Source organism: Astyanax mexicanus, chromosome 7, assembly GCF_023375975.1.
Source record: "Astyanax mexicanus isolate ESR-SI-001 chromosome 7, AstMex3_surface, whole genome shotgun sequence".
Classification (NCBI taxonomy): domain Eukaryota; kingdom Metazoa; phylum Chordata; class Actinopteri; order Characiformes; family Acestrorhamphidae; genus Astyanax; species Astyanax mexicanus.
Window position 1 is genome coordinate 17407478 of NC_064414.1, and position 10536 is coordinate 17418013.

Here is a 10536-nt window from a genome sequence, read left to right on the forward strand (position 1 = left end):
GTTTTCAGTGATCCCACCTGTGTTCATTTGTAACTCCGCCCCTTGTTACCGGTTCCCAGGTGTTTCCTGTTTCCTGTCTCCTTCCATGTGTATATATATAGCCCTTTGTGTCCATGTTCATTGGTCGATGTCCCAATTATGTTGCCATGTGAATGATTAAGCTGTGTAAGAAAATGTTAATATTTTAAGGTATGGTAATATGATGTTTTTTTTATAATATTTTTTGGATTATTTCTACATTATTGATCACATCACACCCACATCACTCCTAGTTCTGACTGCATGGAAAATTAACCTTTCTTTTGTTTAAATTGTGTGCATAATGTGGTGTTATTTTAATGTAATGAGAGTTTTCCTAACATTTTATATTTAAAAAATTAATATCACCTTTTACGTGTATCTGGTTAGAAAAATTTAAATGACCATTTTACATAAAATTCTAGCGCACTGTGCATTATTCTAATATATTAAAATACAGATATTTGCCAGAAGAGTTCATAGCTTTCAGTTTCAAATGCTTGAAAAAGACAAAGCAATTTGCTGTGGTAGTTTCCATGAGTATTTTTCTATGCATCGTATTTACTATCCTCAGTTTCTGCTTTAAAAGATAACCTTATGTTTGCAGTGATAAAACGAATGAGTGGAATGCATGCCTGCTGATGGTTGCCAGTATATGCCCAGTATCCCAGAATCCATATGCCCTGCTGGTGCCTGGCTGCCCAGGCAGATGGTACAGAGTTGGAATTAGTTTCTGGTGTTTAATTACAATCATAATCATGGGAAATAAGGATCAATTAAAGCAAAAGTGAAATTAATGAAACAGGAGAGCCATAAACACCAGGCAGTTGTCTGGGCTGTGCTTAATTTTCGCAGCACAAAATGCCGCCACTGAATATTAAGTGCCAATCCGGATTCGTCAAGCAGACGCTCGCTCAATAACAGCGTACGCACAGTTAGGGGTGACACAGGGGTGACGTGGAATTTGGTGGTAATTTCAACATTCGGCGTTTAACTGTTTAATTAGAATATCAGTAGATACAACAAATAACAAGCAACAAAATCATGGCCTATAAACAACAGATCAACAGATCAGAAATAAAATATATATTCTCTCATCATTTTTATTATTACTAATAATACAAATAACAACAGTATATACATTACTTGGTAACACTTTACATTAAGTGTTGACTAACTAACATGAATTATTGCATTAGTAATATATTAACAATTCTCTGGTAATGTTAATTAAACACGGAACTACAGCACTAATAAATGTTACTTTCACATTACTAGTGAATCATTTGTTAAGATAAACAATAAATCATATATTTAATTATCATATACTTTAAGTTAAGTAAACAAGTAACAACAGCATTAAGCACTTATACAGCTCTGTTCAGTAAAATAAATATAAATGATGTGACGTGAATTTGAAATAACTTTAATCCATGTAGAGATGTATTTCCAATAGGAGTAAAAATGTAAAATATATAATATCATATTAGTTAGCTGACATCAGTAAATAAAAAAAGTAACTGGCTACCACTGCATAAGCGTTATCACAGCCAAATATATTTATAACTATTATATAACAATAATTAATAAATATTTAACAATGACTGTATGCATAGCTGCAGCATATAAGCAAATGAGAAGAAGAGCAGTTGTTACTCGTTTACCGAACATTAGTTAACACTATTAATAAATCGTATGATTTATTGTTCATTTAATAAAATGCTTCAATTGTAACCTTAGTTAATGTGAAAGTAATATTAATTAGTGCTGTGGTTCCGTCTTTAATTAACATTATCTAAGAAGCTTTGTTAATGTATTAGCTCATGTCTTATTCATGGTAACTAATGCATTAATTCATGTTAGTTAGTCAACATGTAAAGTGTTACCCATTATTACAAAGATTTAAGTGTTAAACTGCTTTATTTGTCTGCATTTTTGAAAAAAGAAAGAAGCTGTATATCAGACAGCGTAATGCCGCAGTAGCCGTATCCAGGTAGTAGTGCTGCCGGGTGGATCCGCGCTGCTCTTTCGGAGCTCGGCTCCTCCTGGGTTAAAGCTGGCACCGGTTCAGCTGCTCTACTCCAAGCTGTGTGTGTCATACCCACCACCTGAGCCAGAGAGACACCGGCCGGCAACAGGAGCGCCTGTGCCCGGGCACACAGATGCCACCACAGCGGCCGTTACCTTCCTAGTTATAAATAGAGCGAGAGCCACACTGTGCCAGGCCCTTAGCTGCATGATACAAGCAAACAATGCTGCATGGAGCAAAACCAAGAAACAGAGTTCAGAGATTTAAGAGCTTGTAATTGAGAAAAGGACACAGACAAATAGTCAACACTCATTTAGAATGAATTGCTATAAATATAGAGGCCTATAATTTTCATACACCCGTGTCTATTTACATAGACTTGGACACCCTTGGCTAAATAAGACCAATCCCTTTTTTGAAATGTGAGTGTGAGCTTTTTTTATGCCCAGTTGGCATTTCAACGTTGATGAACATTATGGTTGAATTATGGTTGGATTTGGTGTTGATTTTGAGAAGTGAATCAACATTGATACACTGTAAGCCCGGATAAGTTGAATTTACTTAAAAAAAATGAGGAAACTGGTTGCCTTAAAAAAGATAAGTAATTAAGTTAGCATAACTTAGAACATCAAGTTATTACAACTACAGGGGAAGTTAGTTTAACTTTTTTTATTTTTGTCATACTGTAAGAATGGATAAATTGCGCTTACTTAACTTATTTAAAGCAGCCGGTTTACTCTTTTTTTTTTTTTTAGTTGAGTTTAATTAAAAATTAAGTAATGGGGAATACAAACTTGAGTATAAATTAAAACATCATGTTATTACAACAAAAGGGAAACTCGATTTATATCTAAGGTAGCCCAGGGGGAATCACTACACACTGATGGTGAGTGTCGGAAACTGTTAGACACGCCCAATATGCAAATAGATTTTGACAGAAGCCAATGGAAAATAAGCTGCCAATGGCAACAGACTAAACTCAGTTATCAAGTTGTTTTAACTCAAAGATCTCAGTTTGAATGTGTATGTTTCCACAAAAGTTCAACGAACTCTAAATAGTTGAGTATTGTTTAAAAATATCCAATTTTATGTAAAACAGACTTAAATTATTTGAGTTTAAACAACATATGGGTTTACAGTGTATGAGTTGTGTATAGCATGTATAGTATTGTGGTTTTCTGACATTTAGTCAGTGATTGATTGATTACTGCAATTTTTGAATGACAGAGCGGTGTTAATGTTTTCTCTACATTTAATGTGGATAACTTTGTTTTTCCAACTAACTTTCTTTTTTTTTACATCCTCATGATGATCATGCTCTCAGTCAGGCATTGTTTGAATTGAGGTTAATTATATGCAAAAGCTAAATTGACACGATCTTTTTAGTTAAAGAAAAAACAAACAGATACAAACAGATCATCTGCTGTTTAAGTCTGAAACAACTCAGCTGCACTTGACTTCAGACTAACCCCTGGCCTCCATCCTGCAGTGTGATTGCGCTACAGTGCACAGTGTATAAGAGATCATGGTTGAAGATTAAGACGTGTAACAGTGATCTATACTTATCAGCGTGGATCTTGCAATCTAATGCTGAAAGAATGTGAGACTGAGGAGCGTTTGTACTATAAGCCCTGTTACAGCGGATGGTTCCTTCGGTACGAGTGCAGCAGTGTTTTACACAAACTCCAGCTTAGAGGGCCATGATTAATGACTTAACAACATTGCCCAAGACAGCGCAGAGCTAATCAGTGGGGTTTTCTCTACATTGCTCAACTCCTACCATTTAAACAGTCAACTGTAATGTGTGCAGCGTAATTTCCTTTTCAGGCAAGCAGAACTGATGCAATCAGAGAATGATGCCTTTGCTTATAAGCTTTACTGGCTGCACTTACCAACTTCCACACACACACACACACACACACACACACACACACTGCATGATTAAAAAAAAAAGAAAAAGTTAAAGTTCTGTATTGGCAGCATTAAAGGTCTCAGTCCATCGTTTTCATTTATTTTAAAATGTCTAGTTGTGGTCTTCTAGTATGAATGAATGCCATGTAAGAGGGGTTTTGTGAAGAAAAAAAAATGCTCCGGTGATCCGGTATAATGCTGCTTTAGTCCTCTGGAGGAATTGCTGGGGAAAATGATAGGATTTTAGCTTATAAATATTCATTTATGCTAACATATCACATCACATCTGACACCAGAAGACGGACAACAGTTAGAAAGGTTTTAAAATAAAGACATTTTTACACTAATAACAGTCTTTGCAATGTCTTATGTTACTTTACAACATGTGTAATGCCCTGCTAAGCGCAGTTCAGCCACTGACCTAGTCTTAGGGTCTCTCTAAAATGTGAAATCCACCGGAGATCCTATGTAAACCAATAGTTACTTACACACAGAGGTGGGTAGTCTAGGTACAGAAAGTGAAAATACACCCCAGAGTGGATTTGTATTTGAATCTAGTGTAAACGGAACTGTTTTAAAAACACACCTACCTATCTCGATTCTGCTTCGCTGGTGGTGTTCCATAGACTAATTCTAACTATTTGTTCCTTAGCTCTGAATTACTGGGAAATCATAAAACACTGATCTAACAAATACTAATAAAGGAAAGAACTACCATGTTGTTGTTAGAGCTGTTAGCTCCTACCTGACCAGACAGTGTCTCTGACTGGCTTCAGCTCTGCCTGTGGGCGGTCGCGAGCCAAGGTGGGCGTGGCCATAAATACTAATTCACGGGTTGATGTAGACACTGGTGCTTTTCCTGATCGACTTGTTTTTCGGAATATTTTCTTTTACCAGCTACTGCAGACAATAGAGGTTGAGGAAAAGTTTTATGTGCAGCATCATAAGCAACTCGGAGAGAACTATAGTATTTCACAAAGAACAAGAAAATGTGGATTTTAGCGGAAGGATCCCTTTAATGCAGAAATTACATTGAGATCTTAGGGTGCTTTCACACCTGCCTCGTTTGGTCCGGACTTTCGGACTTTTCAGTTTGGTCCGAACCAAAGTAGCAGGTGTAAAATTTTGGTCCGCCCAAGAGAGGTGGTCTCGGTCTGGATCTTCTGAACCATGGTCCAGTTCGCCTGCAGTGTGAAAGCGCTTTTCTGGATGGTTCGAACTTTCGGACCAATTACAGGAAGCTGAGCAGGGGTTCCTCAACAACGGCAGCAGAAGAAGAAAAATAACCGGAAAAGCAGGAAAAATGAGCCGTGGATACAGCTGCTTCAGGACAAACATATCCGTTTGGCGAATTTGAACTAACTTAGAGTACTGTGCCTGAAGTTGCTGCTGCTGCTGGTATATAAAACACAATAGCAGCACTACTATGGAGAAGAAATGAATCTGTTCCCACCGAATGAACCACCTGCTGATTTGTCAACACGCCAATGTCAGACACGTTAAGGAAAACACATTGATACGTAAGTGAAGATGAAAGGATGTAGGAGTATCACATAAAGGTCTTTGGTGCGCTCCCTAAACTGCAGTGTGAAAACAAAAATAAGCGGACCAAATATATACACTGCAGCAACACATGAACCTTGGTTCGGACCACCAGTTGTAGGATTGTGTTAAAAGTAACCCTGCAGTGTGGTGGCTGTATTTGAACATGCCAACTCTGACTGTGAATTATTTAAATGCTTTCTAATGCTACTATATCACAACCACAAAGAAGTTATTACAATAACAAAGTGAATTCTGTCTACACTTATATACTGTATTCCTATTTTTTGAACACTTAAGCCTATGAAAAGGAATGTGACGTTACAGAACGTCTGCATTTCTCTCTAAGAAAATATGTACGACTCCCTCTGAGGTCTAACACAGTACGTCTTTACATACTGTCTGTTTTACTAAATAAAGCTCACAGCCGAATCCCCCTCTCTTCTCCTGGCCTTATAAAAGTGGGTTTACATTACAGCTCAAGGCCCCAGTGATGTCTCTCAGAGGAGTCGCTCATACCACACTAAAACCCTGCACACACACTGCCGGCCTCAGCGGCTCCTCAGCCTAAATAATTCATTCACGCGACACTGCTCCTCAGACACTGTTTGTCAAACGATGTAATGAGAAACGCTGTCCCGTCACATTCCTTTTCATTGGCTTAAGTGTTCAGAAAAATACAACAGTCTTTAAATGACCAACCTGAACACCTCCAGACGACTGGACCCAGCTAATGTTACACTCAACTGATGAACAAAGAACCAATAGGAATATATGTATACAGCTCAAAATGAGACCACTTAAAAATTATTATTATTTATATATTATATAAAATTGAAAAACTCTAGAATATAATAAAGAGGTAGATGGATGATCACAAGCCATCAAATCAAGCTGAACTGCTTGAATTTTTGCACCAGGAGTAAAGGTTACCCAAAAGCAGTGTGTAAGACTGGTGGAGGAGAACATGCCAAGATGCCTGATTAAAAAACTGTGATTAAAAACCAGGGTTATTCCACCAAATATTGATTTTTTGAACTCTTTTTTTGAAACTTTATTAACATGAACCTGATTTTTTTGCATTATTTGAGATCTGAAAGCTCTGCATCTTTTTGTTATTTCTCATTTTCTGCAAATAAATGCTCTAAATGGCAACCAAACAACCAAACAAAACTAACATACTATATTTGCCCCAAAAAAATAAATCTCCTGTGTAAAAGTTGGGTTGCACAGCGGAGCTGGGGGAGAAGCTGCTTGTGCTTCTTTTCAGAGACTGAAAATGGGACAGAATCAGGATTTACAGCTCGATAAACACAATTTAACCAGGTCTAATCAACAAATATATAACAGAAACATAGTTTCCTGTTATCTGTAGAACAGAGAAAATCTTTGGAAATATTATAAAAAAAAAATACATCTTTTTTTCGGGTTAAATTCACTATATTTTAAACATTACATTATGTATAGACCACAATTTAAAGTCTTATTAAAAAGACTAAAATTAAAGTGTTTTTAAATGACACCACTGATGTCTTACAAAACAAAAACACTTTCCATACTATTAATCATGTAAGTTTAAAATTATATTACTGTGGGGAATTTAGAGTTATGGGATGGCATACACTCTAAGAAATATAAGTACAGATTTGTACTTAAAAGGGTACAAAGCTTACCGCTGGGGCTGTACCTTATATTGAGGTACAAAAAAGTACCTTTCAGTGAAAGTCCTTTTTTGTACCCATGGTTTTTGTGCCAGTAAAGATTATAAAAATTATAAACATTATCATCAACTGAATATGGCTCAAAAACTTGATGATCCAAAATTGTCTGGCTTTCAAATAAAAAAATGTGCAATTAAAATATATATTGTTTATTAGTACAGTGATACAGAATACTGAATGTACCCTTTGGCTGGTTAAATGGTACAAATCTGTACTTATTGCTGTTAGGAATAATTATGAAGAGTGTAGCTTTGAGTACAAAAAAAGAGTGTTACTAGAAAAATTAGGGCGCCCAAATGCCTTTGAGCCAGCCCTGAGATAACTTCTATATGGTTGTAAAGTAGTAGCATTAGAACACATTTAAATAGCTCACAGTGTTAGTTAGCCAAATTAAGATATAGCCTCTTGCTTTTCTGGGGCGGTTCTGATGAGAGCCAGTTTCATCATAACTATTTTGATGGTCTTTGTGACTGCACTTGAGGATACTTTCAAAGTTCTTGAAGTTTTACAGATTGACTGAGCTTCATTTATTAAAATATATTTTCTTTACTTTAGTTGAGTAGTTCTTGCCATAATATATGGATTAGAACATTAATCAAATAGAGCTATTCCCTGTATACCTGTAACTCTACCTCTTCACACCTTTACAACTGATGCTCTCAAACACATTAAGAGACAAGAAATTCTAATTATTAACTCTTGACAACTTCAGCACAGCTGTTAACTGAAAGCCTCAAATTCCAGACGACTCTACCTCATAAACCTGACTGAGAAAATCCAGCCAAGATGTGCAAAGCTGTCAAGAAAAGCAAGAAATACCTACTTTGAAGAATCATGAATATAACATAAAACAATAAAACATATTCTGGTCTGTTTAACACATTTTTGTTTACTACATAATTCCATATATTTTTCTGTTTGGTTTGGATTAGTAATAGCACATATGTTGATTTTACATGTCTGCTGGTTGGTTGTAATCAAAATCATCAAAATCATTTAAATGTGTTCATTAAAATCCAAAATGTGTAGTTTCCCTATTTTCCCATAATCTACGTTTATACTTGAAGCCCTTCTACAGTTTATTTTCTTAGTCCCTTGATCTTTAACACCAGGGCCACTTGTAATTGTCCTCATGTTTCAGTCAATCGTCCATTTCCAGAGAGCAGAAAGAGAGCAAATTTGTTAAACAGTACAGACAGAGGGCTTACTGTGGTTCATGCTTATTTATTTTGTTAAATGATCTGCTCTAGCTCTGGAATACCATTACTGCGAGCGAGGGACGTCCCACTGAGATAAATAAGAGGGTTTGAAGGGCTTCTCTAGTAGGGATTTAGCCAAAAAGGGCAGCATCTGTAATTAAAAAGAAATAAAACAGATTAAAGGGGAATATCTTCTAAATTCAACCAAGAGCAGCAATGATAAAGTGTCAAAAACCCTTCAAAGGGTTCTATCTTTGGATAGCCTTGGATTAAAAAACATATGAAGAAAAAAAAAAAGAATAAATTGAAGCATTAGAGCAGGTTTGTTGTTTGAGGAGCCAGAACCTGCAGAATCACTGCAGACATGATGTAATCATTGTTTAAGAGGGACAGAATTTTTTTTTTTTTTCTTTTAATATAATAAATGATATTCATGCTTTCATCTGTGAGGCACTTGGCATGACTTGAAAGGAACGGCAAATTAACACATTTGTTGGATTTCCCAGACTGACGCAATGTAACAGCATCCTGGCTTCGGAATATTGTGTTGCCTGTGACCCAGTAGATTTCCACTGTGCCTACTTTAATGTGTGTAAATGACTCCTATTAAAATTTCATTACTGGCACATAAACTACACAAAATGCCACTTTGGGCAGATCCTTCGAGGAGGGGAGATTAATCGTTATGAACTTGTTGTAAAGTGCACATTCTGCCACTTGCTCTCCAAGCTGTCTTTGCACAGCCAGGCGCTTTGCTGGGAGTTATTGGGAAACGTTTATTACCGCCGCTCGAATGTAATCTGTGTCAGATGTCTGAGTTGCTTTCGCGTTTGTAAGTAATATGTGTGATCATCAGCCTGGCAGACGGATCCAGTTGGCTTTAGTCTGGGGTGACAGTGCTTTAAAGAGTTCTCCAACTGTCCTTTAATCCTTTAATGGTCATTAAATGAGTTGTATTGCACAACAAAGCACAATACATTTACCTCAGCAGTGCAATTTTAAAATCAAATTTACAGGGGTTGGACAATGAAACTGAAACACCTGTCATTTTAGTGTGGGAGGTTTCATGGCTAAATTGGAGCAGCCTGGTGGCTAATCTTCATTAATTGCACATTGCCCCAGTAAGAGCAGAGTGTGAAGGTTCAATTAGCAGGGTAAGAGCACAGTTCTGCTCAAAATATTGCAATGCACACAACATTATGGGTGACATACCAGAGTTCAAAAGAGGACAAATTGTTGGTGCACGTCTTGCTGGAGCATCTGTGACCAAGACAGCAAGTCTTTGTGATGTATCAAGAGCCACGGTATCCAGGGTAATGTCAGCATACCACCAAGAAGTACCAACCACATCCAACAGGATTAACTGTGGACGCTGTAAGAGGAAGCTGTCTGAAAGGGATGTTCGGGTGCTAACCCAGATTGTATCCAAAAAACATAAAACCACGGCTGCCCAAATCTTCAATCAATGTGCACCTCAACTCTCCTGTTTCCACCAGAACTGTCCGTCGGGACAATAAATTATTGTGGTCTAAAACCAGGTGTTTCAATTTCATTGTCCAACCCCTGTACTTCAGCAATGAAAGCGCAGTGCTGCGCTAGACTCCAATGATATGCCACCTATTCCAGCCACCTAACACTCATCCAGTAACTTTGCTGCTTTTCAGACGCTGACATCTTGCTTGTTCTCCACACCTCCTTCCCCACCGCCTCTGGGTTGGTCCCGTTCGGATGCCCAGTTGGGTTGGCTCCGCCCTGTCTTCTATGTACGACAGGATCTGCAGATTCCAGACGTATCAAGACCTGGGTGATGACAGGGCCTACGCCAAAGACTTTATCTAAAAAAGACTGTTTCTTAATAACATCTTTATAATATACATGTATCTTTGTTCAACATTAACATATTTCAACTAACACATTTGCTTCTGGAGTTGTAACAGTAGAAATGCTATTCTGATAATAAAACTACCTCAGCGATGCCACTCAAGTCAAAGTTGAGTACAATTTACACAGAGCAAGGCAGTTAGTCTTTTGGTAAACAAACAAATTAGAATGCTAATTTAAAAGTTACCACACTAACCAACTTCAGATACTGTCTTAGCTTAGTCCTGTACAGCTA